This window comes from Falco rusticolus, chromosome 6, assembly GCF_015220075.1.
Source record: "Falco rusticolus isolate bFalRus1 chromosome 6, bFalRus1.pri, whole genome shotgun sequence".
Classification (NCBI taxonomy): domain Eukaryota; kingdom Metazoa; phylum Chordata; class Aves; order Falconiformes; family Falconidae; genus Falco; species Falco rusticolus.
In genome coordinates, this window is record NC_051192.1 from 19,993,207 (window position 1) to 20,010,018 (window position 16,812).

The following is a 16,812-nucleotide window of genomic DNA, read 5'->3' on the forward strand; positions in this document are numbered from 1 at the left end:
GTAAACCTGTAAAAATTCTACCTAAAGCTGTCAAAGGACGTGTCGGGCGGTGTATCGGCCGTTCCCGCGCGGTTCCCGGAGGATATCCGACGGGCACTTCGGCCAGCAGCCGACCAGCGCAAGCGCCGCTGCCTGCTCCCGCGTGGCCTCTCCCGGGGTTTCGGGGCTGCCCCGGAGCTATTAAAGCCGCTCCTAAACCCGCTGTGAGCGGGTAGCAGGGCTCACAGGCGGAGCCCGCCCTGAGGTGCAGGGGAATGGGGCGATCAGTGCTCGCTGTGGTCTCGGGGGTGGGGGGTTAAAAATAACGGGGCACAGGCAGCCTGAATCCTCGCTGGGGTAAGCAATGAACGTCCCTGCATTTCCCTAATTCTGTTCCTGGCGTGGGATGGAAGAGTGTTGGGCGTTGGGGGACCTCAGGCGCCTTGTGGGCCTCTGCCTGCCCTCTTAAAATAAAGCTGAACTTGTCATTGGCGTGCTCCAGGGCAGCTCTTGGTGTATAACTGCACAGCAATGTCCAACAGCAGCAACTTGTACCTTCCTCGGGCATGTTGCGTCTTTATTTGCCTTTTCAAGATTTTTTAAAGATTATGTGATGAACCCAGATCTTCCTATAATATCAGCTCAATGCTTCGTGTCTTACCTTAGATGTGAAAAAAAGAGAGTCTTTTCAATTCTGCCACAAATTTTATGTATTTGAAGACTGAACACAACCCCTCCTTCATATTCACTTGCTGAATCAAACCAGCACTATTTAGTAGTTGTGTTCCAGCTCATGTATTTGAAAAGAACCCTTGGTCATTCATGTTTTCTGGGTTTATTAGCCACTCTTAAGTTGTTGTATTTGAAGTATAGCACCCAAAACATGACAAGTGATGCTGCTGAGTTCTTCAGAGTGCATAACTGGAGTTGTAGGCTGCTTCCTCTCTCCTCTCTGGCTATATTTGGTATCTGAGTGCAATATTTTGTTCTCTAACCTCCATATTCCCTTCAGAGAAGTGCTACATAGGGGTTGGTGTTTGTGGACTGTTACTCCTGTCTTTTGCCCTTACTGAATCAGTACTTCTGCCTTTCCATTTTTTTTGTATTATTCTGAATTGTAGACCTTTGTTGTCTGCTGTCTCTCTCCCAGTTGGAATCACCTGCAAGTGTCATGAGCGTACTCTGCACCTTCAGTTGGGTTAATGGGAGTATTGACTCCTACCAGGATTGGAGCACATTGCCCACCACTCACTCTTCATCCATCCTTCCATTTGGATGGCAACTGGATTACAGCTCCCCCGTCCAGCTTTTCAAACTGCTTTGCTTTTTGATTTAGATTACATTTCCCTATTTGCTTATGAGAACACTGTGCAAGACAGTTTCTAAAGACTTTGTAGACAGAGAAAACAGAAATGATAACCGTGTCTTCTTCCTCCATAAGACCCATTCTGTCAGTTAGCAAAGCTGGAGTGATACGATGGAGCTTGGTCTTGGCTAGTTATAAACATACAAATAGCTTGTGATTAGGTTTGGGGTTTTTTTAAATAGTTTCTATTCAGTTCCTATTGAACTGGTTGCTCTGACTGCCCACTTCCTCCTTTAAAGAAGGTTATCAAGCTGCTCCTTTCGTAGTCTTCTAAGCTCACATACAGCCATTGGAAATTGTCACAGTGTATGTTCTCACCAGAGTTTTTTTGCCAGTTCTCTGTGTACTTTCAGGTGACATTCATCAGGCTTAACTGACATGAAAACAGATATATGCTTCCCAGTCCCTCACTACTTGGGAGAGTGATCTTTTCCCTTTGCCTCCCTCTTTAATTGTGTTAGCCACTTGATTGCATCAAGTCCTTTGAGTGAAGACTGAAAGGATGAATCATGCCCTGCTCCCTCTGCTGTGTAGTGCATCAGCCTTGCCTTTGGTCTTGCTTTTATGCCTGCTGTGCTATATAAAGCTTTGCAACTTCAGGTTTTACCCCATTCAATGCCTTGACTTTGTTTATTCTCTCTTACGCTCATACTATATGTCTGTATGCACTCTGCATAAGGTGGCCTTACATTTATATCTTGTGTCCTGGCTTGCAGCTCGGTGTTATGCACTACTTAGAGTCAGGTTAAGGAATTACTCTCTTTAATTCATAAACCACACTTCTGAGAGACTGCCTGGTAATTCTGTGAGCTTACTGAAGTCTACCTGAAATCTGTCAATATTTTTTGGCTCCTCTCCTTCTTTAGGAAGAGGGACCATCATTTGAACCTGGAAATAACCAGGTATGTGGAAGATATGTCTTTCACTTAACGTTTTCCTGCTGGAGGAAATCCCTGGAGATCAGAATCAACCCTAGAAGAGCCTTCTTCCTGTTTTATTTTTTCCTGTTCTCACAAAATTCTTATACAGCAGAGACCTGCTTGGACAGTCTAGAACAGGGCCCACCTCACCTCTCTTAACTACATATAAAGCAGGCCTGTAACCTGAATTCCTGGTTCCATCTTTCCTCTGACCCAGAGGGAGTTTAGATACCCAGCTGATTATGTGGATAGCTCTAGTTGAATCCCATCAGCCCTGCTCTCTTCCTAAGGGAGGACAGGCCGGATGAGCTCTCATGCCACCCCCAACTCTGTGATTCTGTTAGTTCTCAATCTGACACCTCGTCTGCTTTCCAGTGCTTGCAGGTCACCCACCCACCAGGATCCTCCTCCCCTTTCATCACCACCCAGGGATTCTCAGCAGTGGCCCCTCTTTGCTGTCTTTTGGATCTGAAATACAAGGTGACGTGTCCTCCCCTCCATCAACCTTCTACCTGTGTCTCCCGCACAAAGTACTCTTCCTGGCAGTAATAGCCGTTTCTGTGAATTATCCCCTCTGAGGCCTCTAGTATGTCAACTAGACTGTACTGTCATCCGTGCATTAAGTGTTGGAATGGTCACTTACTTGTGTGAGCCGTTTCACACCAGCCAAATTCTGCTTCCATGTTTGATTCTGGAGAGGTGTTAAGTCTTCTAGTTGGGAACTGAGTGTAGTATTTGGTCGCTCCAATAGGTAGCAGCATTACACGCATTTGAATCAGCTTTGGAGTGCTATAAAGACATCACTGAAGGTGGAAGATTGGAAGTAATTTCTGTTAAAGGATGCCTTGAGGTTGAGATTTGTTTCTTGTTTGATTATGAAACTTAATATTTGACTGCATCAGAGCACTTCTTCTTCCAAAGTTGTCTTACTCCCCTGCTTGCAAAGAATCAGAGTTCAAAATACAAACAAGATGATACCTGCTTTAGTTATTGCTGACTGTGTTTGCTTAACTGGAGGTCAAGGTCCAAATTATTCCACACAGATGTAGACACAGTTCTTCCAGATCAGTAGTTTAAGGTGCTGATCCTAAAAACATGTAAGTACATTAATGTGCACAAGGGCAGTGAAATTAGGCAATATGCACAAAAGGGGAAGGTTCCATCCAGGGGCAATTACTGATTTTCACAATTACATACCTGAGTAAATGCTGGTGTCACAGGAAAAAAGCCCAGATGCATGCATATATATGTATGTTTGTATATATATTTTCCTCCAAGAGAAAGAACAGCTGATATGGGTGATTATAGCCCTCTAAGAAGATACCCTGGAATCCTATTTCCAGTGAGCTTGAAGTGGTTGAAACGTAGCTCTTATTTGAAAAGTAAAGCAATAAAGATGCCTGGTGGGCATTATGTTCAGAGTTCTCCAGTGATTCCTCCCAAGGGTCTTACTTGAAAGGAGGTGTTTCCTGACAGCCAGCACTGCAAAGATCATTCAGGGCTCGGAGATCTGAGCAGGGCATCTTCCTCCTGGCACATTGTTATCGATTGCACGGTGGCTGCAGCCTGCACTGTGCTGTCATTGTGAGCTCCAGAGTCCCCACAGGCTTTGGGGAATTCTTTTGATGCCACTCGCAGGTTGAAGTGTCTAGGTCTTAGGGAGAGATTCAGCTGGGATGAACAGAGCCAACAATACAGAGATATTGAAATGGCAGATAAATGAAGGAGGGTGGCGAGCGCATCTGAGCCTGATTGCCCACCTTTCGGGCCCCATTCCACTCAGAGGAGACCCATGGAAGGGAGGAGGGAGTTATGTTTCCCAGCTAACGAGCAGCTGCTGTGGCCCACAAAAGGGCAGCCCTGAGTACCGACGGTCTACGCCAGCCTCTTGCTACCTGAGGACGCTGGGGTGAACATGTTATAACCCTCTTGGAGCTGATGGGGAGACAGGCACTCGCAGGTGGGGTTTAGGTACCCTGACCCTAGATGCCAGCAAGAGATGCCTAGATCTTAATGTATCACCCTGAGTAACAATGCATAAGAAACAGCGTCAGTGAAAACACCCATTTTTCTCTCTCTATGCCCCATTCAAATGCCCCATCGACAAGGGTGATGTGAGGAGGGAGAAGAGAGGCGACCAGGAAGAGACAAGTCAGGAAAAAAGTAGAAAAGCAACTAAAGAAAGAGGGTGTGAGTCCTGGCTGTGCAACAGGTCATTTGTGAGGCAAATCAGCCTCTCTTATGTGATAAATGGCCCGAGGCCAGACTAGAAATGCTTATTGAGCAAGTCCTGGGAGAGGTGTGATGGAAGCACTAGGGACAAGGACTGCCTGGAGACCTTAAAATGAAAAGACGGGTTTGATTCAGGACGATGATTCAAGAGAACACGTGGATTAGATGTGAGCTCTGGTATAAAGCTGTATTAGCTGAGCAGAGAAGCCGCCCATCAAGTGTCAAGCAGGGAGCAAGAGATTAACAACGTCTGACCTGTGGAGCAAAAGATGTCACAACGAGTGCCTGCAGCCAGGAGATGAGGGGTTCAAAGAACAGCTACTGGGGCAGGCGAGGAGCAGAAAGAGGCCGAAGGCGAGGTGGTTGATGTTCCTAGAAATGCTGCCATCGAAGACCTGGGCAGCAGTGTGCAGTGCCTGGCAGGGAACGCTGGAGGGAGATGGGCAAAAGAGGCAGCAGACAGAAATCCAGATAATTTTCCTTCTATCCCACAAGTACAGTACATTTCCATTATTCTTGCTATTGTTGTTATTATTTCATCAGCCTGGGCTTTATGGGAGGTGAGACTGAAGTCCCGTTGTTAGCAGTTTGTTAGCCAAACAGAGAAAGGAGGTAGGGAGCAGATGAAAGAACAGCAGCGGTTTGTGGAGAGGAAAACTGAGGCATGGGACATGATGTGAAAGTCAAGGCACTAACAGCTTGCATTTCTTGTGGAGACATTTTAAAATGTAAAAGAGTGCTAAAGAGTTGGATGCTACCGAGAGATTCAACTCACATCAGTGGACACAGAGTTTTTTTGTTATGGCTGGTATTTTGGTGATCAGATTTCCTGTCTCGGCTGTGCTGAACATGGGGGCGGAAGCATGGCTCTGAACTGCAGTCATGGCGGAGTGAAGCCAGGGTCCGGAGGGATCCAAATGGACCAGTCTGAAGAAGGTCAGGAAGCCAAAGAGTCAGAGCCAACCGGCCTCAAGGGCAAGCCAGGGTGTAATCCATGGGTAGGGTGAAGATGAGGATCCAAAGGACATGGACAGCAGCTCAGGGCTTGGGAACAGTTTGAGGCAGGTTGATTTAAAAGAGATAGGGGGAGGAAGGGTCAGAAACCATTGAGGACCAGGCTGACCTGAGAGGAGATGAGACTGGGGAGGGGGCTGGAAACCAAGACATGGAGCAGAACTACAAGATCTATAAACTGGCCAAGAGTCTTTGCACAGATGCATTCTCAGAAACCATCAGCTATAGATAAAATCAGAAGACACAGAGTGCTACTGCCAGCAGAGACACTTTATAAATACATTGCAGGAGATGTAAGAGGAAAATGGGCCAGTCTGGGCCAGTTCTTAATGTAGATGAGATGGTAACAAGCCCATAAGGGGCATTGCCAGGAGACTGAAGGATTTGCATGTTTCTTGTTTTAGTTTTCCCCCAAATCCTGAGCCAATATTCAGTGCAATTTAACGGTGCAGGCTCGTGGGTAGGAAGAGAGGGCTGGTTTATCTACTTGGAGGTTTATAACTTGGGTAAAGCTCAGCCTGGAAACTTTAAGAAATGCCATGAAACAGTCTCTGAGCAATAATGATAATGAATGAATCATTATCGTGGGAGAAGGAGGACAGTGGTGGAGTCATGGATGAGTTACTTTGATTCCAGTCCCTGGGAAAACACTGCAGAAGCTCATACATAATTAGTTCAATATTTGGCCACTGGAGGACAGCGGAGTGATGAAAAACCACCTACATGACTCGCTGGGAACAATTCTCAACAAACCAACCTAACTTTTGTCTCTGACCAGGAAGCTGGCTTTGGTGACTAAGGTAGCAGGATTTTTCAATTAGCCAAGAGCCACAGATGCATGGTCCACACCTCAACATTGGGAGTCATTGACAGATGGTGTAGGACTGGATCTCCTCATGGTTCTGTGGCCCTGTGGTGGGACAGGTCCAGGCTGAAGCCCCAGGTATCTGACAAAGTCCCAAGGCAGCTGACAACCTCCCACACCCAAGGATGCAGACAACTCAGCAGTCTTCACAGCAGCCCCAGCTTGCTGCTGATTATGCAACAGAGCTCCCATATAGGATTTGCTCTTGGCTTTTTCCACAGACTATCTGCAACTCAAAAGAGCCCCAGGTTGTACATCCCTCAGGAAAAAAAAATCTTTAAAAAGACTTTCAGCACCATCACACATGCAGACTTACATTTCAGACAGCTTCCCCATAGCACGAGTGCTCAATGTGTCTAGTTGGTACTCTGTGAACAACCTGGTGTGGGACAGACCATCTGTTGATGTACCATGCACAGGAAGGATGCAAGAAGTGTGGAAGGCAGGATCCAAATTCAACGGATCACTTTAAAGTGGGGGAATAGCCTGAAAAAGATGAGATAGCGAGCAGTAGGATAAGACTTCAACCTGGGAAATATCATATGCAGGGAAACTGGGAATGACCAGAAGACACCAGCACTGGGGGGAAATAAAGAAGGAGGAAGGAGCAGAGCTAAAAAATAATTAATGAAATGAGAACCTGTAGTAAAATAGTGGTTCAGAAGGACCAGTTTCTTTCTGACCCGCATTATCTATGATGAAAGAGGATAATTGCTCCCTGTCTCAGAGATGGAAAAGCCATAGCTGTAACACCATTCCCCTATCTGGCAACCGCACTTAAAGAAATCGGGGATGAACCTGAGCTGGAGCAGGGAGGAGGGGAAGGGACACAACCTGATGATTAGAAAAGACAGTCTGAGGAAGAGCTTGGAGGAGCTGGACTTGTTTGGTCCAGAAATGAAAAGCATACAGGAACTCCAGTGCAGACTTCTAGGAACAAGGACAAACAATTGGTTCCCTTGTCTACCGACACCCGGAAAAACAGATATCCAACATTTAGCATGTTGGAGAATATGCAGGGTACCAGAATGCCTGGGACTGGATAAGGGGTGGTGGGACTGTCTTTTTTCATAGTGAAACTTGTCACAGATGGACTGTTCGACCTGACCACAGAATGGGGAAAGGAGCTAGGTGGCTTCTCAAAGGCTGCTCCAGTTCATCTAGTTCTCCATACCTATCACTGCATGAATCAATTTAGGAAGCCCTCTCGGAACACATCTTTCCTCAGGTCCTATGCAATGTCTTAACCACAAAACCAATCCTGTGCTATTTACTCTTCTGTAAAGTGCTGTTTACTCTTCTACAAATTAAAGTGTCCCATTTAATCCTATGAAACACTCACTTGTTTTGTTCAAACTGAGATGGGAAAGGGAATAAAAAAAAAGATTTCCTGCAGATGCTCATTCAGATTTCAAAATTAATTCCCTTCCACCATCATTGTGTTCATTTTCTGAGAAGCAGCTAGGCAGCAAATTTCATTTACACAAAACATTTGTTGCCAGCCAGGTTCAAGTATTATTCACTACACACAGATAAGAAGAAAATGATACTTTTGTAGATATGGGAATTGCTTCTCAGGAAGCAAGAAAAGGAGTGGGTGAGCAGCACAATGCCAATGGCTCAGTTCAGCAGGACCTACGAAAAATATTCATGATGAAATTGCTGAAATACAAAAGCATTCCTGCCCCAGATATCAAATACTTTTGGATTTGCAAATGGTTGCAAGGAAAGTTCATTGCTTTCCATGAGGAAGGGAAAATGCCAGGCCCAGTAGAGTGTGTTTGATATATTATTCATAAGAAATTATATGCTGAGAAGTAGTCAAAATCCAGCAGCAGCAATCAAGGGTCAACAGTGAAAAAAACCAAATAAATCTGCAACAGTTGTTAAACTGGTTTAATGCATCCAATTTATAGCCTGTTTTATTCATTAGCCCTGGTTGTCTGGGAAATTCTCCTGGCAGGATCGAGGTTACTTCTGAAGATTTCAGAACCAACATTACTCACAGTCTCAGCAGGGTTCAGCTTTGTAAACACAGCAGATTAGATTTAGGGCCTTTGAACAGAAATAAAGAGGGAAACCCACAAGGACATTGCTCACTTTTCAAAGTGTAGCTGCACTTTCATGGCTGACCCAGTACTGTCATTTTAGGGCTGCTTGAGCAACCACTGGAAAATAAAAGAGCACTAAAAATAGCCAACATGAGCTCATTAGCTCTTTAATTACACATTGGTTTCCCTGTCTCTCTATGTACACTTGCAACTTTGTCCTGTGATCTCACCCCTGACATTGACTGGGGAACGCCAGGAGCAGCCTTGGTCTGGTGGACACTGCTACAATTCACTGCCAGTCCATCCTGCTGGCCTTCCCTTTCCCCCACTGGAAAAATGGGATTCCCCTATGAAGCCCATTATAAGACAAGCATCAAAGAGCAGAAAATGCAGGGAAAACAGGGCGGGAAGTGACAGTAACAGCCTCTGAAGGGCTCAGAGCTTGTCCCGGTATGTGAAATCCAGGTGTGCCTTCAACAGAAAGCGTGTGTTGAAGAAGCAGCCATGAGTCAAGCTGAACAGGCACCCCTGAAGCTCAGGCTGCAGCAGTGCCCTCATTACCAGGGACAACTCAAGTTTTAAATGCAATTCAACAGGTATGGCTGAATAATGTATCTGTAACGTATTCCATAATCCTGGACCATAGGACTGTCTACACAAAGGTGACCCTCTAGACTGGGCAAGGAGTCGGGTGTGTGTAGGATGTGTTCTGGTACATCATTTAGACTTACTAATGGCACCAGTGCTGCTAAACTAACCTTGGTTCAGGTTCTGGGAAGTTTTCCCCACTGGTTAATTGTCAGCATGGACCTTGTCCTGCTTTTGACCCAGACCAACCAGCACTGATTTTCCTGAGCACACTTCAGGGGTCAGCAAAAGCCAGGGATTATTCCCAAGAGCAATGTGGATGCAGCCGTCTTGTGGACCAGTGTGGGATAGGGGTGGTAACGCACTGAGATCTGCTGATTTCGCTACAGGCCTTGCATTTGCTGCTCGTGCCCTACATCATGAGCACCATGGCAGCCACAGGGCTCATGAGCTGCGGGACAGGCAACTCCATACAAGCATTTGTCGGTGTCACAAGGGTTGTCCCCAGGGTTTGCAGCCTGGGTTGGGCAGGTCAGAGGGAAGAGGAGAAGCGTGAGTTATGCCCATCAACCAAAGCAAAGTGGCAGTGCATTTTTCTGCAGAGGGAGTCCTCCTAAAAATGCAGGAATGCAACTCCAGGCTCAGCTACCCACGGACACTTGTCAAAGTGAGTCTGGATAAACCAAGTGCTTCTCTGTGTGTGGAGGTTAGACCCAGCCTCATTGTTCCTATGCTGGGGTATCACTGGAGTTGCCTGAATCAAGACCTCTGTCATCCTACCAGCTTTTCTGTTTGCAGCGCTGACACAGGAGCCTCCTGTTTACCACCATTCCCTCTCATCTCACAACTGCTTTTACGGTTGGATGCGATGATCTTAAAGGTCTTTTCCAGCCTAAATGATTTTATGGTTCTGTGACATGATTCTATGCTCTATTGTGAGGCTCATTGCTGCAGGATGCTGTGGAAAGGATACAGGGGTTGAGAAAGGGTCAGGCACATTGCTGAAGGGTGCCATTAAACACAATGGTCCAGCTGCTACTTCCCGCTCAGGAAGCCCTTAAAGACATGATTACAGCAGACAAAGAGATGTGCAAGACAGAAAGATCACTCCAGATTTGCCAAGAGTCTTACACTTTTTCCTGCATATCAGCTTTTGGCCTCTGTCTCAGGCCATGCGCTGGGCGAGGTAGACCTTCAAATTTGATTTAACATGGTCATTCTTTTCAAATGTTACCGAGTGCAGGTTAATGGTGCTTTTTGTGGAACCCAAAGACCACAAACCCATTGTTTTCACAGTGTATTTGGCTGCTTGGGTCCATGGTGCTGCTCACTTCATCTGCAGATGCTCTGCTCCTGCTGTGTACCTTAGTGGGGTGACAAGCTGGGATACAACAGCATCTCTGAGCTACAACAGGATAAATAAAACATATGACTGAATGATCTCATGTTCTTGTGGCTTCCTGAGCAATCAGGAAACACTCAGTACACCATGACAACATGGTCATGGTCATTTCTGTTTTGTTCACGCTAAACTTTTTAATTTCCACATGCTCCTTGTAAAACAGGAGCTGTGCTGGAGCTTGCGTTTGTTCACTGATTGTAGAGTCAATGACCCAGGGAATGTATCCTGGCACACGTAGCCCACAGACGCATTCAAATCCACATCTAGCGCAAACAGCAGTACTAATAGTGCTTGTAAATATCATTGTTTGCTTAACGTTCTCTGAAGCACTTGGGAAAGTGCTCTGCTTGAAAAGAAAAACTCAGCACTCGGTCCCAGCTTGTTCTACAGAAAGAGAGAGATTGTTACAGAGGTAAAATGCACATGCACACATGATCAGATATTTTGTGAAGTTGTAGACAAGGAGTTGGAAAAATCAGTTTAACCTGCTGAAGTGTACCTCTAATAAACCCTGCAACGGTGCCTACCTTCCCAGTGGCACTCAGAAAGCAGGTGCTGCCAGGTCAGGACAGCATCAATGCTACCTAAGCCAGTCTTCCTGAAGCATGTCTAACCCTTTCCTCATCTCCACTTGTGAATGCTCAGCTCCCACCCAGATTACCTACCCAGTGTCGACTTATCCTGCCAGGAGAAAATTTCTCCTGGCGTTTCACCTCATGCTCCTTTTCAGCCTTAAGTCCGTTTGTTCACCTTTTCCTTACCGGTTTGTTTGCTAGGCTGTTTATCTTATCACAGGAGGATCTCTAAGCCACTCTTGTGCCAGGCATGGCATAAACACAGTGATCTTCAGTTAAACAATGTTTTCATGGCGCGGTACTTCTCTCTGTGAAAATAAAGGTGCTGGCGCCTGTTCCCTGTATCTCTACTCCAATTTGCATGGTTTCAACCGAGACCAATTAGCCTTGGTTTCTAGATGTGGTTTCAACCTGGGCCAAGTAGCACTGAGCCAAACCTACCCCAGGTGCTACTAAGGAGTTAGTACAGGTCATGGGTCAGCCCCAGCATGCATTTTGAGTATGGCCATGTTGACTGTCTCCATGGGTCCGTGGGCATATGTGCCTTAGCTCCTATGAAAGAAGCTACTTCCAAACCTTCCTACTGAACCACAGACTGGGAAAGTCTCCAGAAGATTTGCATTGAAAACCTGATCTAGGTGTATGCAAGTTCTTCATACCTTGTACTGTAACGTGGCAGGAGTCCGCTCTGCAGGCAGATGGGGAACAGCACAAAAAGCAGTCAGGTTGTAGACTGAGTTGAAGTTGTCCTCTCCAGGAGTCAGTTGTTAGTAGCAACTCAGGGAAAAGCATTAAGGAAACTGTTAAAAGGTAACGTTGGCAGGTTGATGAAAAGGAACAGGGAGCCTATTTTGCCATAAGGATGTCTTGGGATCTTTCCCTTGTCCTAAGAGGAAAGATGTAATTGCTGCATGAAGCAATTTCATCACTTGTTTTTTCCCCACCCTGCTAGGTGAAAGAAGGTCTTTCTGGGATTGCTGCTCTGCTCTAGCCCTGATTTGGGTTAAAACCCCTTGGCATTCTTCCCTTGGCATTTATTTCTACCTCCCTTCCCAGCCTCAAAGGTGTCCTGGTTGTTTTTTTCTTCCCCTAGGTCCCTTCATAGCTTCTCCCACTGCCCTGGGATGCCTGCAGCCTCATCCCTATAACTTACTCCTCTCCCTTCTCTTCCACATCCCAGCCTCAAAGACCACATTGCTAAAGCATTTGCCCAACGCTCATGAGCCAGACTTGCAGTTGTATGCAGAGAAGTGCAGGGATCTCATTGCTTCTGACACATCTGGGGAGCTGAGAGCATGGAGGGGTAAGAAGAGATCATCCTCGCATCTCAGGGCTGATTACCCAAGCCTTAGAGAGTAGTTTGGTAGCTCCCAACCACAGCCCCATGCTGCAGCACACAGGCCATCATCCCTCTAGTCCTGGGGTAAGAAAGGAGCGGTCCGTCTCCCTTCTGCTAGAAGTGGCTTTCTGCCCCTGAAAGAACAGGTGAGGCCGCAGTGAATGAGGCACATGGTACAGTGGTCAGAAAAGCCATCACATAAACTTAGGGCAATGGTGTGAAAGTTTGTTACGAATGCCATCCCGGACACAAATCCTCCTGTGCTGGAAATTCCACCTCCCTCCTGGCAGGAAGTAGAGGAAGATGCCCCACAACAGCCAGTGTATGCTGCACCAAGTTACATCCCCCACCCCCCACCCCCCCCAAGAAATCATCTCCCTGTATGCCTCTCCTTGGGAGAAGTCAGCTTCTCTTGGAACATAGCTTTTCTGGCTGTGACCTATTTCCCCTTACTCTAAAGGACTCTGGCACACCTGGCAACCCCCTTTAGGGAAAGCAATCTGTAAGACTCATTATTCTGTCTTAGAGTCATGATGAGGGTGGACTCCAACTGAGCAGCCTGACCTCGCTGAAGATGTCCCAGCTCATGGCAGGGGCGGAGTGGACTAGATGGCCTTTAAAGGTCCCTACTAACCCAAACCATTCTATGATTCTAGGGCTCATGATGTCTCTCCAGATGGCAGTTGCCCCATTCTTTGCAGAGAAGTGGATGCAATGTAGAAAGAGCCTGTCCTTCACTGGTTCTTAGAGACGTATGAATCACTTAGCTCAGAGAGGATAAGTTGAGTCAGAATACAGGAAGCTATCTGTAATGAGTGCCCATGCTCACCTGGTTTTCTTCCAGATGCCTCTCAATAACCCATGTGCTCTCTTCTCTGATGTCCCACAGGTGTAACATCAAGGTTGCATAGCCTCCCACCCCCTTCTCTTTCCTTTCACTATCTTCCAGACCTGCCTTCCAGTACAAGTTTGGCAGTATCCTGAAATTCAGATCCTGTCCAGAGCATCTGGGATGTTTGGTTTGAGCTACCATTGTCTGTAAGACACTTATTTTCCAACTATGTTTTCTCTGATACGCAATGAAATGCTGGACCTTCATGGATGTGTACGGCTAGCTCCGGAGTCCTGTCTGCAACAAACTACGACAGATGTGGCAGAACGAGTTACTGTCTTTGTATTATAGGGAGTTTCTTAAGATGAAGTTGATACCTTCTGGAGAAAATCACCAAGGTTTTGGGAAATCACTGTATGACAAGTTAGCTTTCCCTGTCACTTCTCAGGGGTCAGGTGTTTGACAACAGAACTGGTACCACAAAGCATTTTTGGTTTTAATGGCCTGGACAAGTTTGATGAGGAATCTTCTTGGGAGTCTGTCAGTACTAAGCATTCATTCTGCTTTGAAATACGGGGGTGGAGAAATTGCAAGTTCATATTCCCACTGTGACAAAACCCCTCTCCGGAGTGAAGTGGTGGTGGTTTCTTGAGGGGAACAGCTATGTATTTTAGTCATGGGTAATATTATCTGATTTTCCTGATAATACCCAGAAGCTATCACCAGAGATCAGCACCCCACTGGGCCTCTGCAATGAGTGCCCACCCTCCCTTGTTCTTGTGCTATGCAGTCCAACAGGTTGGCATTATGATCCTCACTAGTTATATCTATAGCAGTAAATTAAACAACTCCTGGACAGGTTTATGAGCACACGGTATGGGTAGAGTTTTGGACCAGGTCAGCTGGAAGTCCCAAATAATCTTTGGACTTGGCTCAGGAGTTAGGACAGACCATTCCCACTAAGTGGTCTGGATATGACCACCCTACTCTGAAGGCTGAAGGAGTTTGGTACCACAGACCTGGCCAGACAGAGCCTTAGAGCCGAGGATGGAGTCAGCATTTACCTCACGGTCACAAGCAGATTTGCTTTTCATGCAATACCAACCTGTACTGGTCTGCAGAGGCCTCGTGAGCAAGTCTCCTCACAACTGGCACATCCCCAGTGCCTGTAGGTAAGAGTCGCCACTGCATGACAGACCTGGGTCCGTAGGACACCTTGCATAGCCTGCTTCATTCTTGGGCTTTCTCTATGAAGTGATGGATCAAGGAGGCAGTTATTAACTGGACTAAATGTGCTTGGGTTCAGCAGGGGTTGGGTGAGGGACTCAATAGGAGGCACAAACTGAAGCCAAAAAATGGGAGCAGAGAAACCAAAGCACAGCTCATCATCATGAGGAGAGACATGTCCCTCCATGTGTGTGGTGGGTTTATGCACCATCCTGGGCAGGGCTGCGGAGGAGCAGGAGGTGACCAAGGAGGTAAATGAAGAAAATCAGGAATAGGAGTTGAATTTGGGGGGTTTGGTGGAGGAGACAGTCAACCCTTACTTACAGATTGAGTGAGTGGGGATGAGGAGGGACAGGACAGGTATCAGACATGCAGTCTCTCTGAGTAGGCTTCCCTGGGAGTCTCAGTGCAGGGACCACACCACTGCCAGAGGATGCAAACTGCTTCCCTTGCAGTGGTGCACCCGGGAGATAACCTGGAAGCGTTTAAAAAACATGTAGATGCGGCGCTTAGGGACATGCGTTAGTGGTGGGCTTGGCAGTGCTGGGTTAATGGTTGGACCTGGTGATTTTAAAGGCCTTTTCCAACCTAAATGATTCTATGGTGTGGTTGTGCCATCCCTTGTCTGGGGACTCCATAGGCAAGTTATGTCACCTAGAAGCAGCAGCAATTAGCTTTCCAGCTGCATGGTAGCTTACTCTAACCCTGGACCACCCTTCCCCCAAGGTCTTCTGCTCTCTCAGGCTAACTCAACCTGTGGTTTGACCCAGCGCCCATTCGGTTTTCCTGGAGCATCCTGCTAAAGACACACTCTTGCTCTGGTTGAAAAGAAACTCAGGATTGCCAGGATCTGAAATGTTGCAGATCTGCTTTGGTTTTGTAGGCTCTGTGTCCAGTGTGGAGTAGAAAGGAAAGAATAAAAAGACACAGCACACTGCAAACATGTTATTAAAATGAACTGTTTATATTATCTCAGTTGAGTCAATACATTATAATGTATTAAAATGGAAAGGTACAAAATTGAAATAAATACTTTCTGATTCATGTATAAATCTTTTGTCAAGATGACATTTTGTTTGTTTTTTCATCAGTACATGTTTCAATAAAACATTTAAAATGACAAAGTATCATTTAAAATATGGTTCATGGAAGAAAAGGTTGAAATCAAACAACTTTTGGCTTGTTTTGGCATGAGATCTTGACACAATCTGGGTTCCCCAAAACCACGTAAATGGTGGTAAAATATAAATGCTCAAACTTATTTAAAAAAATAAACAGGCTTTACAAAACCCTCTGATCCTTGACTTAGCAACTTCTCTGTATAGTCTGCACTTACGATATATACATTCATTATTGTCCAAGGGAAGACAGCCACTGACGTTCATGTAAAGAGCTTGGTGGAGAGGCCTAACAAACAAGATGCAGCTGACTACAATTAACACGGTTGAAAAAAACTTCTGAGAGTGCAAAAAGAAAAAAAAAAACAACAAAAAAAACCAAACCAGCTCAGAAATCGAAGCGTACAAATGGGACAAGGAAGAGGCAGGCACACAAGCCCAGATCTGATGCAAAGCACGAGGCGTTTTGGCCAGGTCTAACAAAACAGCTTTTGGGCAGGACACGCCAGCGGGTCGGCTGCTCCGGCAGGCGCCTTGCATCCACCGGCAGACTGCCCCACTGCCCAGACGGGTCACTGCAGCTGCCCCCGCGGCTCCCAGGGGTATTTGTGCTCCTGGGAAAACCACCCCTGGGCACACGGGACCTTCCGCCGAGACTCCTTCCTCGATTGTGATGAAGGCGAGAGCAGTGCTAAGTGGAATATGCTGGTGTGAGCCTGGCCGGGGGGGGGGGGGGGGGGGGCGGCGGGGGGCAATGCGATGCTGGATGAGACGTTGCAGAGCGAGGGGTGGGGTGGGGGGGAAGTGAACAATGTGGGTTTGGGACCTTTGAGAAGAGGCAGTGGGGAATTCACTCGTAGGCAGCAGGTTTTATCAGGGTCGTGGAGCAGGCTTGTTCGTGTGCTTTAGTCTCAACAGTGTGCTTATTTCTTTGTCACCGCAGCCACGGGCTGTTACGGATGGTCCCTCTAACCTTTACCATGTGCTTATTGTGCTGGGGCAATGGATGGGGCCCTGCTTGGGGCGGGATGTGAAAGCGTGGACTTCCCTGCTGGGTAATGGTGACTTTTGCCAAATTTCAGTATTCCAGGAACTTTTCAAGTCTCACCCAAAAGGGGAAAAGAAACAGAGTCACATTAAAAATAGTATTAAAGAGAATCTTCCTGCCAATCTCTAGGGAAAACTTCTCAATGTACACGTTCCGCGGGCTGTATTGCTGCCAGTGAGTTAAACTGCATAAACTGAAGAGTGGATTTTCTTTGCAGGTTGTTTTTAAGGCAGTAGAAGATTTTCTCACCTCGGAA

General features: G+C 46.6%; 1 long non-coding RNA gene across 1 annotated transcript; it reads left to right on the forward strand.

Moving 5' to 3' along the window:
- Window positions 1–27: 27 nt before the first annotated feature.
- On the forward strand, window positions 28–16,552 carry LOC119149849. The gene is made up of 3 exons (XR_005104875.1): window positions 28–336; window positions 2,641–2,745; window positions 12,988–16,552. It is a non-coding gene; the product is annotated as an uncharacterized LOC119149849 (long non-coding RNA).
- The last annotated feature ends 260 nt before the right edge of the window (window positions 16,553–16,812 follow it).